Source organism: Neovison vison, chromosome 5 (genome assembly GCF_020171115.1).
Source record: "Neovison vison isolate M4711 chromosome 5, ASM_NN_V1, whole genome shotgun sequence".
Taxonomy (NCBI): Eukaryota; Metazoa; Chordata; class Mammalia; order Carnivora; family Mustelidae; genus Neogale; species Neogale vison.
The window spans coordinates 19,372,794-19,380,066 of NC_058095.1; the positions used below are offsets into that span (position 1 = coordinate 19,372,794).

Below are 7,273 nucleotides of genomic sequence, written 5' to 3' on the forward strand. Positions count from 1 at the left end.
CTGCCTTTTCCTTGGATTGAGCCCCGCTTCCAGCTCTCTGCTCAGCGGGAAACTGCTTCTTCCTCCCTTACTCCCCCTTCTTGTGTTCCCTCTTTTGATGTGTCAAATAAATAAAATAGTTATGTCCGAGTTTTCGCATCCGAGAGACCACCAAGGAGCCAACACCGATGTAATCACACGAGGGTTTATTTGACAAGCTTAAGCTTGGGCCCAAGTATACCCGACACAGCGGAGTAGGGACTTGGACCCCGAACCAGATTACAGTCAAGAGTTTTTAAAGGCAGGGTACCTGGGTGGCTCAGTGGGTTAAGCTGCTGCCTTCGGCTCAGGTCATGATCTCAGGGTCCTGGGATCGAGTCCTGCATTGGGCTCTGTGCTCAGCAGGGAGCCTGCTTCCCTCTCTCTCTCTCTGCCTGCCTCTCCATCTACTTGTGATTTCTCTGTCAAATAAATGAAATTTTAAAAAAAAAAAGAGTTTTTGGGACGCCTGGGTGGCTCAGTTGGTTAAGCAGCTGCCTTCGACTCAGGTCATGATCCCAGCGTCCTGGGATCGAGTCCCATATCAGGCTCCTTGCTCAGCAGGGAGCCTGCTTCTCCCTCTGCCTCTGCCTGCCGTTCTGTCCGCCTGTGCTCGCTTGCTCTCCCTCTCTTGCTCTCTTTGATAAATAAATAAGATCTTTAAAAAAAAAAAAAGTTTTTAAAGGCAGAGTAGAGCTGGACTGGGCGGTGGGTGAGGACAAAGGGGATGATGTTAGTCTCTAAGGCATTTTGAAAGCAAGGTCTCCAGGACCTTGAGGGGCTAGCTCTTGTTGGGAGAAAGGTTATTTATTACTAGTAGTAAGCATCTTCTCGTGAGACCCTTTAGATGTATATCAGCGGACCACACTCTTGGGAATTATCTCGACACTATCTTGGAGGTTTAGAGATAAAGTTTCCTAAAAGAATTGTTAAAGTAGACTTAACAGGATTCTGGGCGTTGGTCAGGCTAGGATTGTCCTTAGCAAAACCTCAAGGTGAGGGCGGTTGAGTCCCCTGGGGAGAGCCACTCTGTCTGTTTAAAGGGCTTGTCAGTAGGTAAGGAATTTTAATGATTTTCTTCTCCCCCTGTGTCCCACTTCAAAAACCTTTAAAAAAAAACTTAAAAAAAGAAAACCAAAGATCCAGAAACAGAGCCAAATATATACGAGGACTTTTTTATATGATACAAGTGGCATCTGAAACCGATTATTAGATGGGCCGTTATTTGATGCTGGGACAAGTGGGTAGCCATCCAGAAGAAATAGTCAGATTTATACCAGTACTCACACACTAGGGGGCACCTGGGTGGCTCAGTGGATTAAGCTTCTGCCTTTGGCTCAGGTCATGATCTCAGGGTCCTGGTATTGAGCCCCACATGGGGCTCTCTGCTCAGCAGGGAGCCTGCTTCCCCCCTCTCTCTCTCCCTACTTGTGATCTCTGTCAAATAAAAGCTTAGAAAAAAAAAAAAAAACTACTAACACACTAGGATACATACAAAGCATGCTAGAGATGCAAATGCAAAAATAACTGAAAGGACAGTGGGCAAAGACTATGAAGAGAAAATGATAGGGGTGCCTGGGTGGCTCAGTGGGTTAAGCCGCTGCCTTCGGCTCAGGTCATGATCCCAGGGTCCTGGAATCGAGTCCCGCATTGGGCTCTCTGCACAGCAGGGAGCCTGCTTCCCTCTCTCTCTCTCTGCCTGCCTCTCTGTCTACTTGTGATCTCTGTCTGTTAAATAAACAAAATCTTAAAAAAAAAAAAAGAGAAAATGATAGTGGATGTTAAGCACGAGGACACATGAACATCCTTGCTCCTAAGGATCATGACCCGAGCCCCGAAGCGGGCTCTCTGCTCAGCAGGGAGCCTGCTTCCTCCTCTCTCTCTGCCTGTCTCTCTGCCTATTTGTGATCTCTGCCTGTCAGATAAATAAATAAAATCTTTAAAAAAAAAATTGTGATTCGGGGTGCCTGGGTGGCTCAGTCGTTAAGCATCTGCCTTCGGCTCAGGTCCTGATCCCAGAGTCCTGGGATTGTGCCCGAATCGGGCTCCCTGCTCGGCAGGAAGCCTGCTTCTCCCTCTCCCACTCCCTCTGGTTGTGTTGCCTTTCCTGCTGTTTCTCTGTCAAATAAATCAATAAAATCTTTTAAAAAATAATTCTGATTCAGGGGCTCCTGGTGGGTGCATTCGTGAAGTATCTTTCTCTTGGTTTCAGCTCAGGTCAGGATCTCAGGGTCCTGGGATCCTATCCGTGCTCGCCTCGGAGTCGGGAGTTTTCTCCCTCTGTCCCTCTCAGTTGTGCGCTCTCTTCTCAAATAAATAAATCTTTAAATAAAATCGTAAAATGAAAAAACATTTAAAAATTTTTTTTCTTTAAAGATTTTATTTATTTATTTGACAGAGAGAGATCACAAGTAGGCAGAGAGGACAGACAGAGAGAGAGGGGGGGAAGCAGGCTCCCCGCTGAGCAAAGAGCCCGATATGGGACTCAGTCCCAGGACCCTGAGATCATGACCTGAGCCGAAGGCAAAGGCTTAACCCACTGAGCCACCCAGGCGCCCTGAAATAGCATTTTTGAATCAACTGATTCTTCGCTGTCACACCTGCTCTGGGATCACACAGGTGAACACGACCTTGTCCCTGTGGTCAGGGGCATCTGCCATGCTCTTCCCTTCCTCTTTGGCTGCCATTCAACCCCAGCCACTCCTCACAGAGCCATTGGGGACGCCAAGCGCAACCAGAGAACGTCTTCCCCGGGCCGAGGCTGCCAACTGCAGGGCCTCCCAAGTGTTCTGTTCCCGGGGCTCCAGAGGACGGTTGGGTCCCTGCCCGCATCCTCCAGTCTGGGCCTCACCGTATCCCTTCTGCCTGGTCCTGCAGCGACCCTGCCTTCATCTCAAGGTCTACACTGTACTCTCCCACGGCTCTGTGAGGTCCTTTCTATCACCTCAGCGTTCGTAACGAGCTGAAGAGACCCGGTTGGAGAGACTGACCGGTTTTGTTTCCTCGGACTTCCTCTCCCTTCTGACCCTTCCCTCTCCCTCTCAATCCTTCTCCCCTTTTCCTTTTCCCACTTACGAACAAAAGCTTTTACTTCTAGGATGAGCATCAGAACTGGGTTCGTGGGTCTGACTTGTCAGTGGGGAAAAGACGTTGCTTTTTTCTAGCAACAGCCAGCTAAGCTGGGGTCACACATACCCCGTTTTAAAAACGACTCAAGGGGGGACAGTCTGCCACAGTCTTGCCGCTCCAAGTGTGGTCCCCAGACCAGCAGCGTTGGGAGTCCCGTGAGCATATTGGAAATGCAGAACCATAGACTTTTTACCAAGACTCTCATGTGCACACAGCAGCCCAAAAGAAAAGTGTTCTGCAACGGGACTTGATGGCTGAGGGAGAGAGGCAGAGAGAAGCAGCAAACACAGTTTTGAGGATCTCAACTTTCATTACCAACACAGGTCACCCAATTCCTCACCCTTCTTCTCTCACTCTTACCTTCTACAGCCCTGAGGAGAGTCTCAAGTTTCTAGAATCTTCTGGCAGTAAGAAAGAGAAAAGGAAGGCGCCCATTGGTGGGGCTTTGGAATTACCTGGGAGGTTTGGTGGGGTGGAGCCCGTGCCCAACCTGATGACTGGGAAAGAATTCTTGAGACGTCTTGGGTGCAAAATGGTGGTTTATTAAAGCATGTAGGAAGAACCCCTGAGCAAAAAAGAGCCGCACCGAGGGACTGTGGAGGGGCCTTTTATATACCTACAAGTTGGGAGGGGGAGGTAAGGAAAGAGAGAGGTTTCAAAAGAACTTTCATATGCTAAAGAGGACCTAGGAGATATCTGAGGTCTTGCCATTTTCAAGTTAAGGTTGTTTTTCCCCTCAAGCAAGGGTTTAACATTAAGAGCTTGGGCGCTTCCTGGAAGGAGGTCTGCGCCTGTCACACCCAGGAGTGGGGGTAGTGGGAGGGTGCCCGGTGTCCCCTTCTGCTTTGTCTTCAGCCAGCCTTCTGCTCCATCCTCACCCCTAATGTAGGAGCTCAATGTTTGTTTTTTTTCTTTTCAGGTCGTTAGTGACTGAGGAGCTTGCAAGAACTGGGGATGAGATAGGGGAAAAGCATAGAAGAAACTGATTAATTAGGTGCCCCTGAACGTTCGCTGAGAGATGTGAACAAAGAAGTGGGGAGCTGTTACGCTGTCTTTCTCTGACACAGCCGCGTGTTACTCCAAGCCTGAAAACCTTGGACGTAGGACGTCCCCAGAGTTGCAGATGATTGAGGCAGTGCAAGGGCCAGCAGAGTGCCTCTCCCCCAACCTCCCACCCCGAATGTGTTCAGGATCCTGGAGCTAAAACAGAAGTGTTTGTGTGTTGGAGAGCAAGTTGCATGTCTAGCTCCACGAGATCCATAAAACTAGGTTGTCTCAACCAAAAACGGGGCTTCAAAACTTGCCTGCCATTATTTAACACCCACTGTGTACCCGCTAATCCCCACATTTTCTCCTTGTTTTTTAAACATCTCAATTCAACTAATGACTATAGAATGTATTACTCCTTTCAGAGGTAGAGGTCAGTGATTCAACAGTCTTATATAATACCTAGTAGTGGGTTTGTTTTGTTTTTTTTTTAAGATTTTATTTATTTATTTATTTATTTGACAGAGACACAATAAGAGAGGGAAAAGCGGAGTTCCCCATCGAGCAGGGAGCCCAGTGTGGGGACATACCCAAGGACCCTGGGACTGAGCGACCCAGACGTCCCACTCAGTACTCATTCTGAAGCCAGAGAGCTAGGTTCTTATCTTATGGAGCCAAAGAATGAATCTTGAGGACAAAAGAGAGTAAAGGGATAGAGGTTTATTAAGTGAAGATACAGAAGAAGCCCTCAAGAGTGAGAAGGGTCAGGATTCCTGGGTGGCCCAGTGGGTTAAGCCTCTGCTTTCGGCTCAGGTTATGATCTCAGGGTCCTGGGATCAAGCCCCAACATCAGCGGGGAGCCTCCTCCGCCCAACCCCTACCGCCTGCCTCTCGGTCTACTGCTGATCTCTGTCCGTCAAATAAATAAAATCTTAAAAAAAAAAAAAAATGATAAGTGTCCCAACAGGATTGCCAAGGAGGGTTGGGGTTCATCTTTTATAGAAAGGGAACCAAAATCCTTTTAACATGTCTACTGCTATTAGTGATAACACTTGCAATGGCTTACTTACTTTATGGTCTGGTTATTCTTTGTTGGTCGCAGGTGATTATCATAAAAAAGACACTCATCCCACACACCTAGGGCAGGGAGGTCTGGTTAGTTCCCTTATCTCTGGTTTCCCCAGGCCTCCACATTTTTGAGATTTCTGTGAGCCAGTCACATGGCTCCTGTGTCTCCCTAACTAGTCCTACCTGTCCTTAATCAATTCCATCATGTGCCCTCTTTAATGTCCTTCACTCAGTTTCCCTGTCCTCCCAAACCCCTCCCTTTAACTCATTTCATTCTTTCAAGGATCCCAAAGAGAAAAAGTGTTATGGTATTTTCCACTTGAAGAAACTGAGGCTGCCAAGGCCCAGCACCCAATTTCTTCAGCTTCCTTCCTCTTCTTCCTCCCTTACTCTTGGCTGGTGGTTTTACAACTTGGTGAGTCCTTAACCAGATCCACACAGTAATAAAGTAGGTCAAACTATCCTTGTTCAACAGATGAGAAAACAGAGTTTCAGAAAGGGTCAAACTCACTAGATTTAAAATCAGGTTTAGGGGTGCCTGGATGGCTCAGTGGGTTAAAGCCTCTGTCTTCTTTGGCTCAGGTCATGATCCCCAGGGTCATGGGATCCAGCCCCGCATCAGGGTCTCTGCTTGGCAGGAAGCCTGCTTCTCTCTCTCTCTCCCCCTCTCTCTGCCTGCCTCTCTGCCTATTAGTGATCTCTCTCTCTCTCTGTCAAATAAATAAATAAAATCTTGAAAAAAAAATAAAGTCAGGTTTAGCAAAGACAGTAACAGAAAAAACCTGCCTCCACGTTTAATTAATCTGGGAATAAAAATACAGGAGACTCTATTGAGGCAAGTCACCCCCAAAAGCTACTTGACAAAAAATTTGCTAAACCAAGCATAAACGTTGTCCCACAAGGTACCAAAAATGCGAAACTACAGAACCACAAAAAACTGGGGACATAAGCACCAGAAATCGTAATAAGCCTTAGAGGAATATGCTTAAAAAAAAGAAAAAAAAAGTTGGAAACTACTGCATTTAAAGATAAGCTCTGTCTGTGCTCGCTGGGGAAAGCACACATGCTAAAAGCAAGTTCTGTCATTGGAAACCATACATTTTAACCCCCGAAGGGGTGCACCGTTCCTGGAAGTACTGCAATACCAAGTCGATGCGTGGAGTGGACGGAGCAAGCTCCTATTCCATCTCCCTGCTCCAAAAATCCATTTAATATATTGTCCTCGGATAGAGGACGTATCAGATATTAAACTGATAAGAACAGATACTACACTTGATCTTAGCCAAAAGGCCGAGAAGCGATACCGCACACTCGTCCCTCGCTGTCACCGCCAAGTCGCCATCCATATTGCACTCACGGCGAGCCGCACCGCGCCCAGCCCACGCCCCGCTTCCCTCCCCTCGCCGACAGCGCTATGGCGGTCATCGCTCAGGACGCCGGGCCGCACACATGTCCATTCTCTACACCTGAACACAGCAATGGTGCTTCTGTCGTCGCTTTGTCGCTCGCGCCGATAGCCATTTCTAATTTGAATGCCCCGCCCCTGCCGCGCACGGAGGCGTGGCCGCGCCGGAGAGGAACCCGGGTGCAAGCAGAGCTCCTCTTTGCTGGAAAGCGCTTGCTGGCGTGAGGGGAAGACCCAGAGAAGTGGGGATGTGTCGGGTGAGGACGGGGGCTGGGGCAGAGTGGTCCGAGTTTCCGGGAAACTCGTCGGGGCATCACCTTAGGACCCTGCTGCGGGCTGGCTGGGTCCCCGCGGCTGGGAACCAGCGGAGAAGCCGCCGGGCTGTGGCCACCTGGGAAGGGCTTCAGAGACAAGGTGGGGCCCCGAGATTGGGCCCTGATAGGGTGGCCACCCTGCCCCATCCGCAGGGCCCTAGGGCACACTCCCTAACCTCCTGAGCCTCAGTTTCCCCAGTGGAGAAGTGGTCGCCTTCAGACCTTGATGGGATTTGGGAACGCAGACGTAGCTAATGAGGTGACCTTGGTGTCAGTCGTCCAGAATATGGGCTCTGGGTTAGGGTTAGAGTTAGGGTTAGATGGAGCAAGGGACACGATAAAAGACAAACAT

At 48.9% G+C, this 7,273-nt stretch overlaps 1 non-coding gene across 1 annotated transcript; it reads right to left on the reverse strand.

The window, feature by feature from the left end:
* Nucleotides 1-6,313: 6,313 nt before the first annotated feature.
* Nucleotides 6,314-6,504, reverse strand: LOC122907927. The gene has a single exon (XR_006384795.1). It is a non-coding gene; the product is annotated as a U2 spliceosomal RNA (small nuclear RNA).
* Between the last annotated feature and the right edge of the window lie 769 nt (nucleotides 6,505-7,273).